Raw genomic sequence first — 25,842 nt, forward strand, 5'->3', positions numbered from 1 at the left:
TTTTAGTCACAGCAGCAAAATCTGACTAAAATATCTACCAAGATCATTGCTATATGTTGTCCTACAATAAAGGGCTTCCACTCCTGCTGTATCAAAGTACATAAGTTGTTCATCACCCCCCGGTTTTTTGGCTGCAGCCGGACTGCGGAAGATGGTGGCCCGTACCAGGAGCCCCGGGACACTCGGGGGTAAGTGACGAAAAAAAGCTGCCCATCCCTAGATAGGATGGGAGCAAATCTGCTCATCCCTAGGCAGCTAGAGCAAGAGGAAAAATAGCCATTTTGAGAAAATGGAAAAGATTGATACAGTATATTTGTGTCTTGTTTTATCTTGAATCGGTACAGCAGCTGCCACGTGTGGGAGCCCATCACAGCACAGCAAAAACTTTCCAAGCAATGGCAGCCAGCTCTTCCCTGATCCCTGCCTGGGGAACGGGATGCCACTGCCGGAGCCCAAATCCAGACCTGACCCGGAGGCATGGTCTCACAGGCTCTTGCTCCCTATGCCAGATGGCAGTTTGAGTCCCAGACACTCCCTGTCTGGGGCTGCCCGAGGTTGCTGCAGGTGGAGGACACACATGGTGCCCCTGAAGTTTGATCATTTCCAAGGCCAGTAACTACAATAGTTCTCCCACACCTGGAAGCTAATGAGTAATGAGCGCCATTAAGGCTTATTTCAAATGTAAAAAACCTTGAGATAATGTACTAAATCGTTCAGAAGGTTGTTTTCTTAGTTCCTGCTGGAATACTACAGGATTTTCTTTAGCCAGCATCCGCAGTTCCTGCCTTCTTCCCAGTGCCAGTGAAGACAAAGGTGAAAGAGAACTGGAGGAGACTTCGGATCAAGCTAGCTGCCTGCAGAACTTACCTGGACTATGATTTAAGCTAGTTGCCCGCAGAACTTATCTGGACTGTGATTTAAGCTAGCTGCCTGCAGAACTTACCTGGACTGTGATTTACCTGGACTGTGAGTTAATCTATTGAGACACTGCTTTACCTGGACTGAGACAACAAACTGTAATCTACAACAAATTGTAACTCGGTATCTTTGCTAACGGTGTCATTGCTGGTATAATTTTTCCAAGGGCTTCTTACATGGAGCCATCAATTGGTTTGGTATTGTGGCATTTTGTATCCCCCCCTTCTGCTTGTAACAGATTATTTATGGTGTTTGTGTTTGTGTAAAAACCACTATGGTCGTTATTTAAACTAAACAAAAGGGAGAAATGTTAGAGTCAGGATGGCGCCTGGCATTTTGCCAGAGAAATGTTAGGGTCTGTAAACAAGTCAAGATGGTGCCTGGAAAAATGCCAGAGGGAGTGGTTTGTGAAGTGACGCCAGCTAGCCATTAAGTGTGGAGATTCCTCATTGGTTGACTGCTGTATCTAGTTTATGTTAATTAAGATAAGCTGTGTGTAATGTATAAATACCTCTGTTGTCCTACAATAAAGGGCTCCCACTCCTGCTGTATCAAAGTACACAAGTTGTTCATCACCCCCCCCAGTTATTTGGCTACAACCAGACTGCAGAAGCAATAGAACTAGAAATGGGACCAAGCTAGGGAACTGTTTTATAGATAAAACTATTTTGTGTCAATTATCTGATAAATTATAATTTTCTCTTAAAGATGGCTTATATATTCTTGAAGCTTCATTAATCTAATAGATACTGTTAATAGAATAATTATTTATTAGGTTTGATAAATTAAACATCTGTTCTCTAACAATTAAAGTCACTAAGTGAGTGTTAATGCATAGTATGTATAAAGGTAAATATTTATGAAACTCTGTTTTTCATGTTTCAGAACAAATGAACTGGGTTCCATTTTTGTTTTTTGTTACCTGGAGGCACACATAGTTTAACTGATTTGCTTGTGATCATAAGCAGCCTTGGACTTCAAAGACTTAGATTTCTTTTCTTTATGTTAAATCTCTTGGTGTCTTTATAACTGACTCCACAGAATAACTTGCATCAAATACATGTTGTCAGAGTACAAAATTTAGTTATCCATGAAAGCATTACCATTATTCAATATACAATTTTATACTTTCTAGATCTAATTTGACATAATTTGCTCCAAGTAAAGACTGAGAAATTTACTCATTCATTGTCTTAAAGAGGATCTTGATTCTAATATTTAATAATTTGCTTCATAATATATAATGAGTCTTTTGGTTATAAACAAATTTTGCTATTTAAAGACAGTTGCCTTTTAATCACTAAATATAATTTGTTATAATATACAGAAATGGGTTGTAAAATGGTTGCTCTGAGGCTATAAAGAATTGCTATCATTTCTAAATTATGCAAGACATTTTGTAACCAGAAAGATAAAAATCATTTGGAGAGGTCAGTAACAAAAAAGTTATTTGTAATAGAAAATTTAATATTTTTTAAAGTATATAATCACTCATTTCATTAAAACCATGCTCATTGTCATCTATTTAAATGTTCAGGAGCATAAAATTTACCTTCTAGAATTTTCAACTTTCATTATCAGTTTATCCAAGCAGCTAAAGTTTTGTGATAATTTACTTTTCCTCTAAAACAATGCTTCTCAACTAGGGAAGATCTTTATTCTATGGTACATTTGCCCCAGAATTTTGTTGAATACCTCTTGAGGATGCAAATTTACGCCCAGTTGACAACCACTGGGTTAAAGGGAAATCACCAAGAGCATTGGTCACTGTTAATATTACAGGACAGTCTAAAGCAGAGCAAGGATGACTGTTGTTAATACCATGAATAGTTGAATACAAATTACATGTATATGCATTTTGTCATTGAAACTTAGAGGAAATATGTGAGGCTAGATTAAAAGGGAGGGGAGAAAAGTAGATTATTTTCATGCAAGTCTCTGATACATTCTTGTTTATACTACTTTTCTGAAGAAGAATGCTGAAAGTTTTTGAAGATATTAACTCTTTTATCACCTCCAGTGACCATCCACAAGAGTACATGGGTTCCTTTGCCTTGGCATTAATAAAAATGACAAGTAGAAGGAGAAAATAGAATTGGAATGTCTAGCTCCCGAGCATGAGGAATATTTCTTCACCAAAGACATAAAGATAAAATTGATTTTCAACAACTATAAATGGTGTTTTCCTCCAGTTCATAAAATACTGATTTTTCACAATTTACCACATGTCTAAAAGATCATGATTTTAGGAATCTTTGTAGACTCCATTGGGAAAAGATAATTTGATTTGTTTGAGTTTTTTTATTATCTCCAGCATATAAATATGACAAATCAAATTGCTTAGAAATCCTTCTCTCTCAGCATTTGAGTTAAAAATGTTATGAATTATTGAATATAAACAGATAAATCTCTTTTAAAAGAAAGCTTCATCCTTCCTTTTGTCCTTAAACATAAAGATCTGATATTTACAAGTCTTATTTTTATAAAATTTTTAAATAAGGTAAGTGAGGAAAATGCTTTTTAGTTATAGACTCTTTTATAAATGTAGAAAGATAATATCTATAATCTTTACAACCTCTCACCAATAGACTTCAAAGACCTTACAAATATGCAAATCTCATTTATTTTTCAGTTTTCAGCACTCCTTTTAAAATATTCACCAAGCAGAAGTACAATCAAATGACAGTTCAACTAGTCTGTTTAAAAGAAGTACATGCATCAAAAACCAAACCCTAACAAACTAAATAATATAGCACAAAATAACAATTTTAACTTTGCTAGCCCAGGAAGACACACTGTGCAAGTAAGCAACTATAACAATATTTGCTTAGTTGCATGAATAATACTGTAAAAGACCATGAAACATCTGCACAGAACTACTTTCAGGAGATACCTACCCATGATATTTTACACTTTCTCTTGAGGGTCATCTCTGACTCTGCTTCCATCCTAAATAATCTCCTTATATGACAGTTAATTCCAAGTGTTCTGAACCGCCTAAGAAATCCAAATGTCTGTCTGTGCTTGAAAGAATTTGTAAATCTCAGACACCAGTCATGATGTCTATATAGAACTCTGGTTTATCCAGAGCCATCATCTCTTCCCTTCTTCCTGCAGGATATATTTAGGAACAGCTGCCTGTATGAACCAATAAACCACTCTCCTCCTGCATGCTACCGCAAAACTTAATTTCTCTTTGCAATCAAGACTTTAGATATAATTCAAAGACTGGTTGGTAGCATATGGTTCTATAATGAGTATTAGAACCTGAAAAGTATGTCAGACATTGCAGAGGATCTTGCTTTCCCTTTGTTGCACAAAGGCAGAGTCTGCAGACTCACAGGCCTTAGTTTTATATCGGGAGTTTTAAAACATACTCATTAGCATCTTCAGTGTCTTTCTTCTTACCAGCCTGTCTCAGAAATGAAGAAGGGTGGTGCTGGTTAGGGGAAAGTGGGAGACACAGAGACTAGAAAAGGAAATGGACAGGAAGGAGGAATGCAGCATCAAAAGGTTGCTACCAGGGAGCTCTGCTTTGCTGAGAGGTGACCATGGCAACAAAGGAACTGAGATGATGAGAGAACAAACATGCTCTGAGAATGAGTGTTTTCGTTTTTTATCAGAGCTCTTGATTGCTTTCAGAGTTGAGACAGCCAAGTTCTGTATTGTACTTTCTTTCTCTGTGAAACAAATGAGGGTTTTGGCAGAATTACAATCAAGGAATACTCAGAAAGCCAATAACAAAAAGCAGTGCTCTGCATGATAGCCTGCTGGACTTCTTTTCATGGGTATTTCATTCAACCTGTTTAAAATTACTAACCAATATGAAAATATCTGGCAGGCAAGGGGTATCCGGTGCATCTGAAGCAATGCTATGGAAAGAGCAGGTGTCTGGATTAGCATTAGCTTATTTTCTGGCACCAGTTCAAGCCACTCTGCGCAGATGTTTCAGGGAATGGCAGATCCATTCCTTATTAATGACTTAGTTGCCCTAAATGCCTCACTGATTAGCCCATTCTCTGAAGTACTCTGGAGGGGCAGATGAAAAATGTGGCATAGCTTTCATTGAGAGAAAATACAGTTTGGGAAATACAACTTGTTTAAGACCAATATCTTGTTATAACAAATAGAATGTTTTGTAAAAAATAAATTTCTAATGTATCTTTGTGTTAATAACTTTTTAGAAGTGAATGGTGCATGCACCTCCATGTATGTGTATATATATAATCACAGATATTTTGTGGTCCAATGATATATTACACTTTTTTCTTTTCTTTTCTCCCTGCAATACTGGGGATTGAACCTAGGGCCTTTTATCACTGAGCTACATCCCCAAATCTGTTTATTTTTTACTTTGAGACAGTGTTTAACTAAGTTGCTAAGACTGCATGGGACTTGCAATCTTCCTGTCACAGTCTCCCAATTTACTGGGATGACCGGCAAGCACCATTGTGCCCAGCATAATTACACATTTAAACAGCACTGGGGCTTCTGATAGCACTTGTTTTCATACAGATGCTGAGACAGCAAGTTCTTAAGTCTGGATCACCACTATGAGGTCATTTATTTTTGGTCAGAGGAGATGAAAAATTTTCCTTACAGTGATGATTGACACAATGATGTTTCTCTAGTTGTGTTGATTGTTTTAAAAAATATAACTTCTAATTCGGCAAATATATCACAGGCATACTGATATTATAAAAAGAAGTCATAAAATAGCAAAGTATTTGAGTGACAATTATGTTACAAACACTTATAATTTTGGTAGTTCATTTGGTGAACTTGTTCGTCCTTTCTTCCTTCCTTCCTTCCTTCCTTCCTTCCTTCCTTCCTTCCTTCCTTCTTTCTTTCTTTCCTTCCTTCCTTCCTTCTTTCCTTCCTTCCTTCCTTCCTGTTACCAAGCTATTTTTGTCCTACCTACTCTGTAAACTGAAACCTATACCTGACTTTCTGATTTCAGAAATCATAAGAAAATTTGCTAACTTTAATTCCTATTTCTTTTTCTTCTCCTCTAACCATATCATAATTCTATTGTTGTTATATGCTCTACTTTTCTTTAATCCATGGTTTTTATGGAGATAGAGTTGGTGATATAAATAAAATGATATGTTGGGGAAAATGAGCGTTGGGAAAGTTTGCATTCTTCTGAAGTCTCTGCCTCTGAGAATGGATACCTGAAGTTAGTTACGTAGCTTTGAAACACCTTTTAGGGAAGTGTTTCCACCTCTCCTACAATGTGATAGGTATGAGTTATGGGTGCCAACCAATGTTTCCTTTATAACCTCTGTTCTGATTTTCAGCATGATGTTACAGTAGTAGGTGTTTATGTAACATTTTTCTAAGTTACACAAAGGTTTTTCTTGTCCATAACCTCTATTCCTACCTATATAGCAATAACAGTTACATAATTTCCGTGTCACAGAGAACGAATAGAAACATATTTATAAGATAATTTATCTATCATCATAGTGGTAACTGAGGCCTGACCCTCATTCCAAGTCTCTTACTCTTTGTTCTATTATGCAAACCCTTTGCTAAGAGAGTAATGAAGAGGGTTAAAGGTGAGAAGAAAGCAGAGCCAGGAGAGAGGATGTGATGGTATTGATTAAATGATATTCTGGTAGGTGTCTCAGGATGCTTTCATAAAATATCACCCTGACTCAGTGGATGCTCCTGGTCTGAAAAGACATCATAGCTGTACTTTTTATGATGCCAATGTACCATTCCTAATGTAGACACCCATGCTAGAACTGCAAAAAGTACACCTTGGTTTCCATCTTTGAAATTCTGTTGTGAAACTGCTAATACTGATTCCCTCCAGGGAGGAAAACTCAGTGAAAGGATGACTTCTCACTTCATATTGTTTTGTATCTTTTAAACAGTCAACTCTGTGACTGACACCTATGTAAAGAAATCATTAGGAAATATATTTTTTAAGTGTGTTTTAGATATGAAAATTTTCAGCTTCCCATACAGTCAAGATCTTGTTTGAATCACTAAAAAGGATTTCAAAAGCCGGGCTCTTGACTCAAAATTCATTGCTCTTTAAGCACTTCCTATAGTATTAACTTCAGCTTATAATTTTACTGGGGGATACACAGACAGAAATGTTCTAACAAACTGGCACCACAAAGTATACGAGGCATGTCAGAACCATTCATAAAACCCGTTTCCACCAGTGGAATTCCATGTTCTCCAACTCTGTAATTTACCCTCCCCTTTTGAGTCCTTCTCCCAAGCCCAGAGGGAAAGCCCCTTAGAATGCTATGGTGAGTGAGGTCATCACTGCTAATCAAGGTCTTGTGGGAACTTCTCTTTGAAGAATGTTAAGTTCTAGGCACAAGTGGACTTTCCAGCATGGAGTAAAAAAGAAGTCATGTTGGAGTAGGAAGGAAATACAAAAGAGGAAAGTAAGGACTCTGAAGAAAAGGTGAATTCTAGATTCATGTTCAAGGCAAAGTCACAGTCCTGAGAAGTGACCCGCAGACACCACTGAAGACATGTTTTCCCATTCTCTGTGCTCAGAGTATATTCTCCCCACTAAAAGTCATAATAGCTCATGTAAGTTCCCACTGCTACTGTGCAGTAAAATGTAGGATTGTTCCTGTGTTTTATTAACATTCTTGATTTTGTTAAAAATAACAAGTGCTTCAGGGAATAAGAATTTATGCCTCCAGCCTACCAGGTGAAATATCTGTCAGCAGCCACAGAGAAGATCTTTATTTATATGCATTAATTTTTAAGACTTAAATTGAATTTTCAATGTTCATTTAATTTCAAGTTGTGTTTCTAACCAAAACCTCTCCTGATATTTATTGGTAAGAGCCATAACTCCATTAGGAGACAGCATAAAGCATAAAATTCTGCCCTTGATGTATTTTTATTTCACCTTGTTTTGATTTGCAAATCCTTTATAAATGTGTTTCCCTCATGTTTACTGCCCAAGGAAACCGTTTGCCAAGGTGTGAACAGATTCACACTGTACGTTGACAGAGCTTGGCATGTCAGCAGAAAATTAATAGCTGCTTGTTTTTACTGCTGATACAACTGACTTTATGAAACTATTTAATTGTTTTCTGTTCATCTCAGAGTCTCACCACATTATTAACTTCTAATATTTCTTTCATTTTAATTATAAAGTTGGACAAAATCTATAATAATCATTTGTGTGGAACTCTGTTACAGTATGTTTGTATTGAGACATTATTTGTGTCCTTCTCATGCCTTCATCATGGAAATATATCCTAGCACATTTTTTTTGTTATAGATTTCTATGCTTATAGTACACAAGATATCAAAACCCTAGCATACACAAAATACTATCCAAATCATCTCTTAGATCTTTTTGGACATCACCCATTGAGAGAAGAAAATAATCCTGTACAGTGTATAAATTGTATAGAGAATATAACTGAAAAAAAATTACATAGTTCAAGAGAGTCTCATGTTTTTATCAGTGAAAATTCTTAGTCCAGAGACAATTTTATTTCTATCTTTCTGCTTCATGTCTCCTAACTTATTTTAAGATGATCTCTTGTATCTACCATTCTAGAGAAAGTTGACAAGGGGAAGGGCAATGTGCCAATTAAAATCATCTCTTCTCAAACCTTAATGAAAAGTTGGCAGTATTGTCATTTTTCTTGGGGTTCATAGAATTTGGTCAATATTCTCTAGACATAATAACTTTTTCTGTCCATATGATTTTAAAAAATATTCTTCAATCTCTTAAAAATAATGAAGTGTGTGTTGTAAATTAAGCAACTTCTGATTAAAGATGGTTATATAAGGATTTTTTTTTTAGTTCTATGTTTCTAAAAAGCCAATTGTCGAGAAAAGATGAACTTTCTCTTCATGGAACAAGAAAGTAGCTATGGCTACACAGCAAAGTTCTAAGTCCCACTGTGAAATATATTGATGTTTGAATGGAGGTTAGGAAGGATGCAAAGAGTCAATAAACCTCCAGCTGCAATATGTTACATATTTCATAAAACTGTTCTAAACCATTTGTTTAAACAATAAAATGACAAAGAAAATGTGGTGATAATTGAATTAAATGAGCTCTTCAAAGGTAAATAAAATGTTGAAAATGTCACTGAGGAAAGGGAGAAACAGTTTTAAGAATTTTGAACCGTCTGAGACTTGACCCTACTTGGAAGCTCAATAATCTTTCTGTCCAAATTCCAAAACAGAAAACATGAGACTTTCAGTTCAGAAACAAAAGAGTTTATTACTCATGGCAATAGTGGAAATCAGAATATCAACTTTTCTTCAATAATCTCCCTAACTTCGTTTCTATGGGTGACTCTAAGAGGTAATACCTGTGAATGTAGTAGCTTGTATTACAGAAAGGGAACTCTTTATTTAATATACAAATGTTTTTTAAATGGGAGATAATCATATGCTGGGTTTTTTTTTAACTTCTGGAGGGAGATACTATCTTTGTCTTATAGAACTTTAAGCAAACCTAGCCTTTGTTCTAAATACAAAAACTATCTTTATAATCCCAGATTGTTGGAAGTATGAACATTGGTAAAAGAATAGTCTTAATAAAAGGAATATCAGTGTCTTTCTTACAAGATATGAAATAAATCAGGAGATCCATAGAGAAATTATCTCAAAAATGACCCAATTATTGTTTCTACAATTCTTGGGATTCTGATAAAATATCCCAAATACTTTACTCTGTCAGTTACTCTGATTTGTGACTGACAGAGGTGGCTCAAATTTATGAAATTTGAAAATACCATCTGCATGTATTCTTGTCACTAGCCAGGTTGAGTTAATTGTGCTATGGAATGATTGAACAAATGTTATAGAAATGGGGGATAGAGAAGATATGCAGGTGCTTTGCATATCCAGGAACATATGCAGGCACATGCAAAACCCAATACTAACCTTAGACCTAAGATAGACTTCTCATTAAGGTTAAGAAGGATGGAAATTAAATTTTGGTCAGAGCTGTTTGGCAGAAAATAGAAGACCCAAAGTCAGTTAAAGTTAACATGTTGACGATAGCTTTGGAAAGCCACACAGGCATTTCCTTCCTGAAGATAATGCTAAGGCACATCCACAATGTTCTTCCCTCCCTTCACAGGTGTTAGGGTTATTATTGCCTCTCCACTGCCAAAGAATAGGTGTCTCTCATTCCAGAAATGGAACTTCACCTTTTTGCTGCAATATTCTCCTCTTTGCTTCTTTTGATAAGAAGAGCTAGATGGAAGAGAGAGAAAATGGTATAGAAACCTATAATTTTCTTTACTTCAATCCATGTGGACAACCATAGGGGAATACATTAAACTCTTCTAAGTGATCATAATGCTTAAGATCAAGGACCATGACATCCAACATGAGAATTCAGGTGACTTAAATAGAATTAAGCTAGAATCTTTCTGGCCCTTTTTTTGAAGTGTGTATAAAAGTGTGTCCTAAAGTGGCCATTAAAGGGGAAGGGGTGTCATGCCAAGAATCATGGGGAAAAACCTTCAAATTTTCAAAGTATTTTCATGTGACTTTCCAACCTCTTCCAACCCAATCAAAACCCAGGGAGTGGCTAAGGTAGAAAATTTCCTCCTGGAGCAGCCACAGTTAGTGGTCAAACTATCTTTCTAAAGTATACAGACCAAAAAGAGATTATGAAGGTAAGCATTTTGAGATGATTTTTCAATCAACCTTTTCCAACATTCATTGATACCAGATTTTGTGTATTGAAGGAGATAGGAAAGGTCCATCTAATAATTTGTCAATATGTAGCTTTATAACATTTTCAATACAAAGTGTATTATTGTTACAATGAAAATTATCTGAACAGCTGAGGACATGACACAGAGTAGTTTCAAGTTGATATATAAATGGATCAAAGATTGATCCTAAACATCAACTGTTATTTTACTTTACAGAAGGCTAGGATCATTTTCTCAAAGTTAGCCAGTGGAACCACACTCGAATTCTAATATATCCATTTGCTTTATATTTAGCTCAAACAAGCATATTTAACCTATTTATTTAAGTTGCCTGCTTTTCATATTCCACAAAAATCTTTCAACATATGGTAATCACAGATAAGATAAATCCTGGAATTATAGAAATACCATGTGATGGTTAATTTTCCATATCAACTTGACTGAACTATTAGGTGCCCAAATATTGGGTTACTAATAATTCTGGGCATTTTTATGAGGAGTTTTTTAGATGAGGTTAACATTTTAATGGATAAAATAAAACACATAGCTACCTTAATATATGTTGGCATCATCCAATCAGTTGAAGGAAAGCCTGAATAGGGGGATAGAAAAGACTCACCTACCCCTCCCTATCTAGGAGAAAATTTTCTAGCACATTGTCAATAGAATGGAACTGCAGCATTTGCCTTCCTGTGTTTCAAGCCTGACAGAAATACTGTTGAGGTAGAAGTTTAATGCAGGTTTCTTGATTCAGTATGCATTTAACCAATAATTTAATTACCCCCCAAATTTTATGAGTATTTCTTTTATCAAATACATTAAATTAGTCTCATCTTGTTGATATCTTCAATGCTGGAAGATAGAAAACCAAACTAAATATATTTTACACTAATTCAATCCCAAAATATTAAAGGAAAATTTACACTAAAGATATTGAATTATTAAAAAGTTATTTGGCCCGAAATTTTCATAAATTTAATAATTTAATTAGATAATACAAATAAAATCTTACTTCATTGGTATATTATTCTCTCTGAAAGAAAATCTATCAGTCCTATTTTTTATAATAATAGTCTTTATTCTCTAATTCCCAGTTCCAGAATATGTTTAACTATAGTTTTCCTTGTATCTTCTTTGTCTACAGTATGCTTTGTAAGAAGAAACCTAACTCTGATGGAACTTTCTGAAAGCTTAAAATGTACAATAATGACAAAAAAATCATTTCTAAGAAAAACCTTTTAATAAATGGAGCTCAAGATAATGTAACTATTTATAATAAATGTTCATTATTCTACAATATATGGCATATCCAACTGTTAGCAGAAAACAAAATGATTCAAATCCACCATATATTCTTTTCTCTATATGTATCTGTTCAACCACTCTTGATTTTCTAGTGTTACTCTAAGTTGTCATTTCAATCATTAACAACAATTCTAATACTTGGCCAGTAGACGTATAAATGATAAATATTATTGCAAACACTTTTTGCTAATTTAATTTGTAACTATTAATATTTTTATTCTTGTTATCTTTGGAGCAGCAGCAAGAAAAAACTTGCCTGTTTGAATCACAGACATTTAGAATATTTCATCAACTGAGCATATATTATCATTGTGCAGAGAGTTGAACCATTCTTTCAGCATGGAAGAAGAGTATGGCCTTAAGGACAAATAGGAATAGGTTCAATCTAACCCCAGTGTTTCCAGCTTGTAATTGTATTAGTCTGCACCCTTTTCTTTTTAAATTACTTTGTTTGTATGTAGTGGGGGGTAGAGACTGGTGCTAATGATTGAACCTGGGAACTTGTGCGTGCTAGGCAAATGTTCTACCACTGAGTTGACTTCCAGTCAGCCCAGGGCTGCCACAACAAAATGCCATAGAAAGAGTGGCTTGAAAACAGGAGTTTGTTTCCTCACAGTTTACAGGCCAGAAGTCCAAGATCAAGGTTCTGGCAAGGTTTTGAGAAGAGTTGTTTTGTATTAAGTTTTGTGTTCTTGGTTTACTGATAATCACCAACTCACTCTGTCCACACATGGCCTTTCCTTGGTGTGTGCACACCTTTGGTGTCTCTTTTTTGTATAAGAAAATCAGTCCTATCATACCAGGGATCCCACCTCCCCAGTAATCTCATTTAATGTTAATTATCTCCCTAACTTCTCTATCTCCAAATAGTCACTAGGTGTTCAGGATTCTCATATGAATGTGTAGGAGTATAATTCAGTTCATAACATTGACCCTAAGTAAATAATAACTGTGATCCTCAGTTTCTCTGTGTTTAAAGTAAAAGTGCTGATGATCACCCTTAATAACTATTCTGCTTAGTAAATGAGATACTATGTATCAAATTCACAGTATTCCATCTGGAGCTGTAGCTCAGTGGTAGAGCACTCCCCTTCCACACATGAGGCATTGGGTTGGATCCTCAGCACCACAAAAAATAAGTCAATAAAATAAAGGTATTGCGTCCATATACAACTAAAAACATTTAAAAATTCATGGTATTTATGATTAATGAACACCATATCTATAATGGACTGTACTTCAACCCCACCACTGAATCTCCATTACCTATTGTTCGTTACATAGGTATCAAAAAGCAAGGATAGGGGCTGTAGTAATCAAAATAAATCACAGAATTGCATTAAAATTAATATGAATCTTCTACAAATTAAACAAGATAAGTTTGGTTGTGGATTAGGTCTCATTTTGATGTCTGTAAAGATTTTAAAATCAACTCACTTCTGAAGTTTTCCTAAGTCTTTGTTCTGTTTAAAGACGGTAATGTTATGTAGCATATCCTTTGCAAACAAATGGGATGAAATAGGCTGAAAGAAAGATAAAATAATATATTGATGTAGTTTATTTGGCTTAAAACATCATGTAGAGATTCTAGCCTCCACATATAAAAGAACCTTTAGGTTAATTGAGTTTCAGGGTAAGATTGCATGGCTAATTTGTGACAATAATGAGACAACCACTTAGGTTTTCAAATTTCTTTCCAAATGTTCTAAAATTTGCTTTAATTGTTTGCCTTACTAGGTAAGTGATTTTTGAGTCTAAGTCCAGTTTGTTCTTTCATTTGTACAAGAGTGATAATAACAAGAGTGATCAATAACATTAAATTTTCATGATAATTTTACCCAGAATAATTAATTTACCATTATCTCCTATTTAGTGTTTTTCTCTCATGGTACAATTTATCACATTTAATTCTTTGAAGTAATTAACTACTTAATATCTCATTTCTTCAGTTGTACTTTTGAAACTCTATAAAACATGACCCATTTTACTCACTTGGTAGGCATTCATGCAACATACCAACTTGAACCCTGACTCTATTCATTTTTCCCCTCACCAATGTTATCACTGATTCTGTATAAGTCTCACTCTTAGAAACAGGACCCCTGGAAATGTCCCATAGAATTCTAATCATTTTAAAGGTGAATATCAAGGTTGCTTTTCCACTGGCCCCTTCTTTTTTTTTTTTCTTTTTTTTTATTGTTGGTTGTTCAAAACATTACATAGTTCTTGATATATCATATTTCACACTTTGATTCAAGTGAGTTATGAACTCCCATTTTTACCCCATATACAGATTGCAGAATCTCATCAGTTACACTTCCATTGATTTACATATTGCTAACCCTTCTTTAAATATTGCTATACATTTCTATTTTTCTGAGCTAATTTACTTTCTTATTCTATTTTAGTCTACTTCAGTTGAACCTGTATTCCATCATTTATCTCACATTCTCAAATAGAAATCATGTCTCAAAAGACTTTAAACACTCTTTTTGAAACTTAGCAGTCAGGTGAAAGAGTAAGAGAATGAGGTCTCAGCTAATGGAAGTAATGTTTTTAAAAACTCAAAAAGTTCTTTGAATAAGAAATATTTGAACATTTTTGGGCAACTGCAAGTACTTTGATATGGCTAAAGCAGAGTTCAGTGGCAAATATTGACATTGGAGTGTTACACATGGCAATGAATAAATCTATAACCCATGCTAAGGATGGGCATTTAGGGCTACCAGAAGGTTTTAAAGTAAAGGGATACTTTAGATTTAAATTCTAGTAAGATTACCTTGACTGAGGCATGGAGAATGATTTAGAGTTGTTAAGGAAGATAAATTTGTGAGGAAGACAATGGCATTACTCAAGGGCTCCTCCCTGATTTTGACTGTCTTTGTCATTCAGGGTTTAGCTCAAGTGTCATCTACTCAGACAAGGTAGAAAATCTTCTCATTTCCAATTCTTTTTTGAAGATCAGTTAGCTTGATTTTATATATGGTATCCACCAATACCCACACTTTCCAATTTATGTATTAATTGTCATCTTGTATTTAAAGGCAGATAATGAAAACAAAGACTGTATCTGCAAAGCAGTCTGTTCATAAACATAGGCTGAGATTTAGTAATCACCAAAGCTTTATTATGGAAAAAGTGAAACAATCCTTACCAAGTGTGATAAAACTAAGTAGGATAATGAATGGGCAGGGAAGATGGAGAGACATTAAAAGTTATGTATTAGCAGATAGACTCATTTATCCCCCCAGCTTTAGAGATGCTTGAGAAAATATCTTTTAGACAAGCTTCTAACAAAATCAACTAAAAAGATGCATTCCTTGATGATAAAAGTATCTTTTTTTGAGGTTCTTATGTTCTTAATTACCAATTCAAGGATGCTCAAACACGCTGCATCAGGTTGAGAAGATTGTTCATTTTGTATCTCCTAATCTATTGCCCGTAACTGAAATTTAAAAATCAGGATAGAGAGATGTGTAGCTCTCAGTGCTAAGTAATTAACAGTTCTTTTAAGGTGAGAGATTCTAAACCCTGGAATTACCCTTCAATGACATAGCCTGTTTCTTTTTAGTGTCTCCTTTGACCAAAGTACCCTCTAAGGTTATCAAGCAAATAAAATCTGCATAGATTTGTTGTAGCCTTTGTGATGCTGTCATTAGGCATCTTCCTGGCTTGTAGTCATATCACTCAGCAAATGTACTAAGTTTACTTATAGACTAGATTCAAAATGTGAACTTGAAATTCCATTCTGGTTGCCTTACAAAGAAGCCTGGATAAAAGAAACATTAAAAGGTAAAATAAATTGTATTAAAATCTGTATATTCTTCTTAATGTGTTCCTTTTCTTACTAAGCACTCTGTCACTTCCCTGGTGAAAGTACTCAAATTTTTCACATGGCTATTGTGATAGTCTCCTAACTGGTCTCCCTCATCTTGCACTTTCCCATTTAGTTTTCATTCTATTCTCACCCACAGAGTTAATGTCATTCCTCAACTCAGAATACTACATGGCTTATCTCACTCAAATTAAAACCCAAAGTGTACTTATCATGGCCTACAATATTCTACATGATTGTGCTTCCCAATCATCTTTTACTCCTTTTATTCTCCTCCTTCTTTCTGCTTGTTTGCTATTCCTTAGAATATCAGGCACTTACTAGCCTTGTTCCAGACTCTGGGATTTAGAGGAGTAGAAGAGACAAAAATTACTCTTCTTATAGATCTTTTCTTTTGGGAGGTAGATGGAGTTTGTTTTATCTATCTATCTATCTATCTATCTATCTATCTATCTATCTATCCATGTATGTATCTATTTTTAGAAGAATTTTTATGAGAGTGAACTCATGCAACTGTGCAGGCAAGCTGAGGATCACCCAACACTGAAAAAGTAACTCAGTTAATGTTCAAAGGCCTGAGAACTGCGGTTCCAGTGTTCAAAGAGAGAAAAAAAGTATGCATTCTAGCTCAAACACAGAGAGAAAATTTGGCATTCTTCTGCCTTTTGGTTGTCTTCTGTTTTTATGGGGGATTTTTGTTTGTTTGTTTGTTTTCTGCTGTTGTTTTGTCCTAATGCATTGGACCACATCTTCCCACATTGTCTATTGCAATCTTTCTTCCTCCATGTATGAATTTAAACGTTTGTTACTATCTTTCAGAAACAACCTTACAAACATTCCCAGAAATAATGTTTGACCAGCTTTCTAGGCATTCCTTAGCATAGTCAAGTTGACAAATATGATGAGCTATCATAGCATTGTAAATCAAGGAGAAATTTTAAAAAGTTATAGAGAAATGTACTCACAGATAATGGGTACTTGCATACCAAAGTATTCCTCTTGGATTTCAGAATAATGCAGTGGGAGAAAAACCTGGAAAATTAAGATGTAATTAAGCTTTTATAATTAAATTTTTGGTATAAAATGACATATTTATAAGTTGATTTCTGATCATAAAATGTGTTGGACATCTACTCAGCCCAGCATTTTATAAGAATAAAATTGTAAGTAAAACAAATAGATTCTGTATATCAGTTAAGTTTATGGATACAATGAGAGCTTGGTAACAATGAGAACAGTAAATGGAAAAATATATAACTTATTTGAAACTATTTCTAGAACACAGCTATGTACCAGTAACTTCTACCTGTTATTTCTAATTTTAAATTATGAGGAAACAAAATAAATGAAATAAATTCAGAATAAATAAAAATGTTTAATATATTCACTGTAGCTTATCATTTCATTTATTTACTCATTTAAAATATAATTGATGAATGCCTATTCTGTTTAGCACACAGTACTGCAGATACCAAACTAAAGAAAGATCTTATAAATCTAATGGGTAAGCAAACAAACAAAGAACAAAAAAATCCCAACAATTACAACAATGTAGTCAAATCTCCAGGAAAATGTCTGTGTAGAAGTTTATAGAAAGACTGTGAAGGATAGTCACAGTTTCCTGATATGAAAGAGTGAAGGGTATTCCAGAAATAGCTTTATTGAAAGAAGAGAAGCAGAACATTTGGAAGCAGGACAGATTGTAGGCCTGTAGTGCATATATTTTATGGCTCTCTTCAAGAAAAAATCACACACATTTGAGAATAAAATCAGATATAAAAGTGAATCTTTATTTGAAATGAGAAGTATAATCCCACTAATTTGTTTGATATTTAGGAGTCTTATGTGAACTCTTCAGGCAATATATCTGTAGTAGTAGGGAGGCAGAGATGGAGAAAGGGTTGCCAATACATACTAGGTTGTTGGTTGCAGAGGAGAAATAAGTTCTGTTCTTCTCTTACATAGTAGGGTTAGTACAAATAATGATGATGTACTATATATTTTTTAAAACACTATAAATGTTTCTGAATCATTTCAGGACAAAGAAAATGATAAACATTTGAGGACATAGGTTTACCCAGAATTTAACATTACACAATGTGTACATGTATAAAAATATCACATGGTAGCCCATAAATATGCACAATTTTATGCATCAATTAAAAAGAAAGAAAGAAAAAAATAAAAGAAATGTTCACATTGAAATGCTTCTTGATTGCAACCTGATTTCCAGGTCTTCACTCAGAACTTGAGAATTCTGAGCAAATTCCAGCATTCAAGGGCTTGTACAAGGACCGGTATATCAGGTTCATCAAGTTTATGATAAATCTACCCATGGATTGGAGTGGAAGGTTATATATGCTGAGAAACAGGGAGGGAGGGTAGGAGGTGTAGGGAAAGAGAGGTTACAAAAGATAAAATTGAAATGGGGAAAATGAGGTCAATCATTGGATACTTTAAAAGCCATATAAGTTATTTTGGTTTTATTCATCAAAGGAGCCTAAAAGGTATTTGAGGAACTGATCCATATATTTAAGGACTTATTTTCTTAAAATATAAAGCACAATGAAAATGATTTTCAGAGATATATCATTTTCTCTAGAGTCAAAGTGAAATATGCATTCATATAGGAATTGATTTGACCTCCACTCCAAACTAATGTGTGCTATTTATAGTGAGATGACTTATTACAGAATCTCAAAATCTATCTTCAGTGCTCATAAAAATGTATTTATTTTCATGCCCTAAAAAATCCACAGGTACTCAGCAAAAATAAATCTGATAGAATTTTTATTATTTATATTTCTTTAAAAGTAATTTTGTTTTAATGGCATTTAAGAAAATAATGGGATAAGCAAGAGAATTTTATCATGATAATTTGATGGAGGCAATTGCTTTCTTACTAAGCTCCTATAAATAACAGCAAACAGTAACAAAAGAATGATGAAATTTCATTTAAAAATAGCTTTCTTAACTATAAAGAAATATTCCTGAGAGTACGAGTTCATATTTGGGGAAAATGAAAAATTAAAGATAAAGCTAAGCAAGCCCTATTTTCTCTTACTTCCATCTTTTGTTAGAGTCCCCATTTGTACTCTAGAGGACAAGGATGATAAGCCCTACAGGATGACAATTACCCTTCCAGGTGATCCCTTAGAGGGGCCATGTATCGAACTAGATTTGGCTTCTACCAAATAAGGATTAACCATATTCCATCAATATAGTATGTTTCTATGTAAGGAGAGTGGGATGTTTGACAAGTATAGTGAGGTGTTTTCATGTTTCCATAGTCGGCTGCTGCTTTAATCCAACTATTCAATAGCAAATATTCACCCATTTCTCTGCTCTACCTCTGCTCCTCTGAGCATCACACTCACCTTTGTGTTCTGATAGGCTGCTTCTCTTATGCTTGTCTTGTTTCATGTAGCATAATGACCCCAGTTCCATTCATGTAACAGCTGAATGGATTATAATGTGCATATAAAAATATACTACAAAATTAAAGCAACAATAATAGCATGAAACTGGCATAAAAATAGATGCACAGACCAGTGAAACAGAAAAAAAAAGATTCTTGAAATAAATCCAGATATTTGGAGCCAACTGGCTTTTGATAGAAGTATCAAAAACACACACTGGTAAAGGTCAGTCTATACAATAAATTGTGCTGGGTAAACCAGATATGAACGCAGAAAAATGAAACTAGATACCCATCTCCTACCAGTTAGCAAAATCAACTCAAAATGGATTACAGACTTAAATTTAAGCTTAAAATATTAAAATACTAGAAGAAAACATTCGGCAAAAGCTTGATGACACAGAACTAGGCAAGGATACTTTGGATGCGACTTCAAAAGAACAGGATACAAAAACACAAACAGAGAAATAGGGTGACATCAAACTAAAAAGCTGCTGCTTTCAGTTAACAAAGAGATAATGCATAGAACAGGAGTAATAATTTTCAAAGTATGTAGCTGACAAGAGGTTAACATCCATAGTAGCTAAGAAACACAAACAACTCAGCAATAAAACAAACAAACAAAAAAACCCCCACAAAAATCCAATTAAAAATAGGCAAAAGAGCCAGAGATGGTGGCACATGCCTATAAATCCCAGCAATTTGGGAGGCTGAGTCAGAAGGGTCAGAAGTAGAAGCCAGCCTCAGCAGTTTAGCGATGTCCTAAACAACCTAAACAGATCTTGTCTCAAAATTTAAAAAATAAAAAAGTTTAAAAAATGCTGGGGATATAGCTTATTGGTAAAGTGCCCGTGGTTTCAATCCTCAGTGACAAAAAAAACTAACAAAACAAAAAACAAACAAAAAAATTGAAAATATTTTAATAGATATTTCTTAAAAGAAGTTACACAGACTAAAACAGGGATATGATAAATGCTCAAGAGCAATAACTCTGAGGAACATACAAATCAAAGCCACAGTGAGACATCACCTTACCCAATATAATGGTAATGTAAAAAAGACAAGAGCAATAAATTCTGGTGAAGATGTGAAAAATGGAGAATTCATGCTTTTGATTATAAATGTTAATTAGTATATATTTTATGGAAAACAGTACAGATGTATCTCAAAGAACTAAAAACAAAACTGCTGTTTGATTCAACATCGCACTGAGTATATGTGTCAAAGAATTATCTGCATCCTCATATTTACTGCAGCACTCTTTATAATAGCCAAAGCAAGAAATCAGCCCAGGTGTCCATCAATAGATGAGTGAATGAATAATGTGGTATATGTATACAGTAGAAAGTTATTTAGCCATGAAAGAGAATGAAGTCTTGTGATTTGTAGCAAAATAAATGAACCTAGATGACATTATGTTAAGTGAAAACAGCCATACCCAGAAAGACAAACATTGCATTCACTCAACCATACATGGAATATAAAAACGTTGTATTTATAACATTAAAAGAGTAGAATAGTGGTTACCAGAGACTAAGGAAAGAAGGGAGCAGGAGGCAGAGGGAGACACTGTTTAAGAAGTACAAAGTTAAGGTTAAATGGAGAGAATAATTTCTGGTTTTATTACACAGTAATAAAAATTTATATTTCAAATTATCTAGAAGATACTGTTTTGGATGTTATCACTCAAAGAAATAATAAATATTTGAGCTGATGAATATGCTTAGTTGCCCTGGTTTGATCACTATATAATGTACTCATGTAACCAATTATCACATGGTATCCCACAAATATTTATTATTATTATTTATAAAAAAATTCTAAATAGAAAATCCCAGCAGAAGACTAAATGCTAAACTCATAAAGTACAACTATAAAAGTGTATTTTATTATAGCACCTGAAAAGAAAATATTTTGATGAGGATGTTGTCAAGCAATTAAGAGTTTCATATTTGATCCACCCTGCAAATGTCTATTTCCAATATCTATTCCTGTGTCAATCCATCAGAATATATTTATTCATACTTATCCTTTTCAGCCCCTCATCTCTTCTTTATAAGCCAACAGCTAGAGGATAAACCAATACATGATGGAGCACTTATTTTTTTTTTTTTTTTTTGGTAATGGTGGTTCTGAGGATGGATGTCAGGTGCATGCATGCAAAAGCAAGCACTCCACCACTGAGCTACAACTCCAGTCCTGCTTTACAAAAAAATTATACAGGTGTCTCACAATTACCATAAGATAAACTTGTAGTCTTCCTCCTCATTCTCCTAAATAGCTAAGGTTATGGGCATGTGCTGACTCAGGTTTGGCTGAAGTTCAGTTATTTTACTCATGACAAGTAGCTTAAAATTTTCTATGTGTTGGGAAACTCTGACTAAAAAGGTAGGTTGATGAGGTATGAAGAGAGCTTCCATGATTGATCAGCATACTGATTTAAGTCATCAATATGCTAAGATCTTTTTTTTCCTTCAAACATGAGTTTATAGATTTGTACCTGAAATATTTACCTGCAGAAAACAAAACAAACAAAAAAAGCCAGAAGGAAGGTATGCTCCCTTTAGCCTCAGTACCACATGTGTGAGTTGCTATGAAGTCACATAGAAAATAATTTCACAGGAAAGAGTATAAAGGTATTGTAAGAAAAATAAGTGTATTTCACAAAAACAGTGATTCTAGTTCTTCAAAGACTTGCCTAAGAAAAGTTGTTTAAAAAATGGTGGACCTAAAATCACATTGAAGAATTTTGATAAAACTGCTACAAAGTCTGGGGAAAGGGCTGTAAGAATAAGCAATGAGGGGACAAAGGACCAAAGCACAAATTCCAGCAGGCAAATAACTTCAACAAGAAGAGAACATTCCAGCCCATAGAAGTGATGAATCAGTACCAAGAAATCCAATTGGGATGACTTCAAAAATAAGAAGAAAGAATTGAAGCCTAGCAGATGATTCAGTGACAAAACCAACTACATCATCGTCATTGGAGCAAAGCTGACTTGGGAGATCTTAAGAAGAAAAGACTGTGATCAAAAAAAAAAAAAATGAAGTTGATGACTGAATTGCAGAAATTGATTCAAGGGAAGATAAAATCTCTTGCTTTTTTTTTGGTACATGATTCAACTCATGTGATCCAGTGCTATATACAGTATGGTAACTAAGAACAGAGAAAACAGGCCTTTGAAGAACTGTGAGATGGTATGGTTGAATTAAATAATGCTAAATATTTCAGAAATGTTGTTAAGAAGTTTCTCATATATGGGAGTGAACGACAGATTACAGAGATCATCCGAAATTTTAAAGGCTATGCGAGCACGGTGTACTACACAGAAGGTCGGCCTTCCTGGAATACGCATGTAATGACAAAGCCATTTTGAGCAGAGGAAGTGCTGACAGAGGAGCTCTATAGTAGCACAATTCAGCTTTACAAGTCAGCATATCACCCGACTGTGGACAGAATGTTAGAGGTACAGCCAAAAAATTAGAGCTATATATTATGGATGAAATGAAATAGACTCTAAGGGCCCAAATGGAATTGTGATTAAGCACTCATTAGTCTATAAAGTATTCTTGGACTTTTTTTTTTTTTTAACTAACATACCCCGCAAAATTCAGATTAGAACTGCGTGAAACCATCCCCGAAGCAGTGGTATACCTGGCACACATACACCTGATGGCACCCGAGCAGCCAAGCATTGTCTATTGAAAGGCATACCCAATGAGGGTTTATTTCAAAAGGTGACTAAAGACCAGTGCTCTATTCAGTTTCACTGGATGCATTTGATTGTATTGACTATTCTAAGCTTATGAAGCACATAATCATCTCAGAAATTATCAGTTTCTTGACAAACATGGTAAACAACAAAAGTGGAACAAAGTTCTATTGCCTTTACTGAGCGCTGGAACTCCTGCATATAGGATACAAGAAGTCACTGAAGTAGTGCAAAAAGGAAATAATAATGCACACAGTAAGAAAGAGATACACTGTTGTGGTGTAAACTAATCAATAAAATCAGTAGGAGTATAAATTATAGGTTATAGATTAGTAAAAATATATATTATAGATATACAATTTTGATAAATTATAATTATAAAGCAAGAACTGTCACAGTCATGCCTAAGACTCTATTTTGTTACCTTCCATAAAAAACTGTTATAAGAGCTGTTTCTGAGAACTGGAAATGAAAACTGTTTTCTTATAATATATTGTCTTCTCTACTTTGTACCCCACAAAATGTACTCAACCCAGGATACAGTTGTCTAACACCTTCTTAAACCCACGATGTGATTGTCTGAGTTGCTCTGTTAACTGCTGTTTTAGCTTCTATGATTGGTTTGCTTGCATGACAAGAAGAAAAGTCCCTGAGCTGTATTTTTCATCCTTAAATTCCCAAGACACAGACCAGGAAATTGCTGTTCTCCTACAGAGCTTCAGTCTCTACGGGTGGTTGACAGTCCCTGGCCAGGTAAATAAAGCTCTCTTTGATTTGAATTTGGACTCAGAGTGTTTTCTGAAGAGACACCTCATAACACTGTTGTGAACTCTTACAATCTATTTCTCCAATTTTATTAAATTACCTGCCAGGACATGCCCAAGAGGTGGTTCTATATAAATCTGTATGGGCTCTGGTATCTAACATTCTGCAACTGGAGACACTCATCTGGTCTAGTGGATTCCATTGCAAGGTTGGAACAGCAGACTAATCCTGGTGGCAAGGGCAGAGAGCCTCAGTTACAGAACATGAGTTCTGGCCAAGAGGTTGTAAAAGAAAGTCAAGCTGGGCTGGAAAGCTGGATTCCCACATTGAAAAAAACAAAAATACCAACAAAAGAATGGAAAGTCTACCAGAAAAAAACTGATAGCATAGGTGGAAACAGTTAAGAAAAGAATGAAATATTTTCTCCCATTCTCTGTTCTCCCAACACAAAAAATGGAAACAGTCCATTTAATTGCTAGTTTAGGAGCTTTGTACTTGTGTTTATAAGAATCAGTTTATATAAAATTATTTCTAAAAATGGTAAAAGAAACAAACGACAATTAAAAAAAAACTGCCAACAGGCAGCCGTATTGCTGTTTTACTTTGTTTGAAAGGCAAAGAAGTGCTAAATTCATAGGAATTCATATTTTACCTCAATATACGAAACTTAAGAGCTAAAGCTGTCTCCAAAATGAAGTAGCATAACATAGGTACTAAGAGCACATACTTTGGATACAACTGGATTTGAGTTCCTTATCTTTCAACTCCTCTTATTAGTTTTGTGACCTTGAGCAAGTTAGTGAACTGTCGGAATTTCATATTTCTCAAAATGACAATGATGTTCTCTTCAAAAGGTTATTGTGATTAAGTATAATAATTATGAAGTACTCCATCCAGTACCCAAGGTAAGTGACCACCTTCATAAATGGTAAACAACTATGGAATGGTAAGTAAATGGTAGCAACTATGGAATGTTTTTTACATAGTTTCTAGCAGAAGGTGAATTACCAAGCTTGCAGATACGCTGTAGAATGTGAAATGAAAGAACTGCTGTCTATTTCTTTTCTATGAATCTTAGACCTAGAAAGCCCTGTGTTTTCTCTCTCCTCTACTTAGATGAAAACCACTTGAAGAAAATAGTTACATAGGGGAAAACAAAATTACTTTGATTACAAAGTAATTTTAAGATGCAGTTTTGGTAGCTTATCTTTTAGGAATCCATAAAACAAATCTTAAATATTCTCTTCCAACAGTAACATTTTTTTCTACTATGAAGCTCTTCCACATTTAGACCACTGCTTCTTTAATGATGTTTCCATCTCTCACAGCAAAATTCAGACATGGCCATGAATCCACACTCACACATACTATAATTTGATGTTTTGTATAAATCCTGTGAAGTTCATGGGGCTCTGCCTGGGTTGGCATCAAATGTGCCATGGTCTTTAGAAAAGAGTGGCCTTTTTCTATTTCAACATAATTTTCAGGATGTAGCTTTTACTTCTGCTATTTAGGTGATGGATAAAATATTTTAACAATCTGACTAGTTATTTCCTACCATTATCCAAGACATTGACATTTGCAGTCCTATATATATACTTTAACGTAATTTGTTAAACACTCTGTAGGAATCCAATAGGTGAAAATCTTTAAAACTCTCCTCAAAAAAATGTGATTTTAAATGAACAAAGAATAAGTGAAAATCTTTTTTAAACGTGGGAAAGATATTTTTCTTTTATGAAACCATATCCAAGACATTAACACAATTTCAAAATATTTTCTTGCTTTTGATCACAAATTCCACATCTTGTTTATCAGTCCTATGTACTCTTTGGCAAAACTGGTGTTAGAATAACAGCAGAAAGAGAATTTTTAAAAGTGAACTTTTAATATTTATTGTTTGTGGAACTCTTCAATTCCTGGCCAAGTAGATTCATTATTAACAATTTATTTGTTTTATTGTTGCCTGCATTTTCCTTCACAATGGGTAAGGGCCTTTTGGGAACCTCAAATATCAATACAGTAGATTCCAGCCAGATATTTACGGAGTCAGTGATCCTGGCTCTACAGCAGCATTCCAAGAAATGACTCAAGCAGACACTTGTGGGCATTCAATCAGTGTCAGCGGCTTTGGAGGCATTAAATTTTGACAATCAATGATGTTAACTCTGGATGGTGCTTCCACTTTGAAACCTGCACAGCTTTGTC

General features: G+C 34.5%; 1 pseudogene; it reads left to right on the forward strand.

The window, feature by feature from the left end:
- Positions 1 to 151: 151 nt before the first annotated feature.
- LOC101958524 (pumilio homolog 3-like) lies at positions 152 to 23,860 on the forward strand (annotated as a pseudogene).
- Positions 23,861 to 25,842: the final 1,982 nt, after the last annotated feature.

The sequence above is a fragment of the Ictidomys tridecemlineatus genome, chromosome 8, assembly GCF_052094955.1.
Source record: "Ictidomys tridecemlineatus isolate mIctTri1 chromosome 8, mIctTri1.hap1, whole genome shotgun sequence".
Taxonomy (NCBI): domain Eukaryota; kingdom Metazoa; phylum Chordata; class Mammalia; order Rodentia; family Sciuridae; genus Ictidomys; species Ictidomys tridecemlineatus.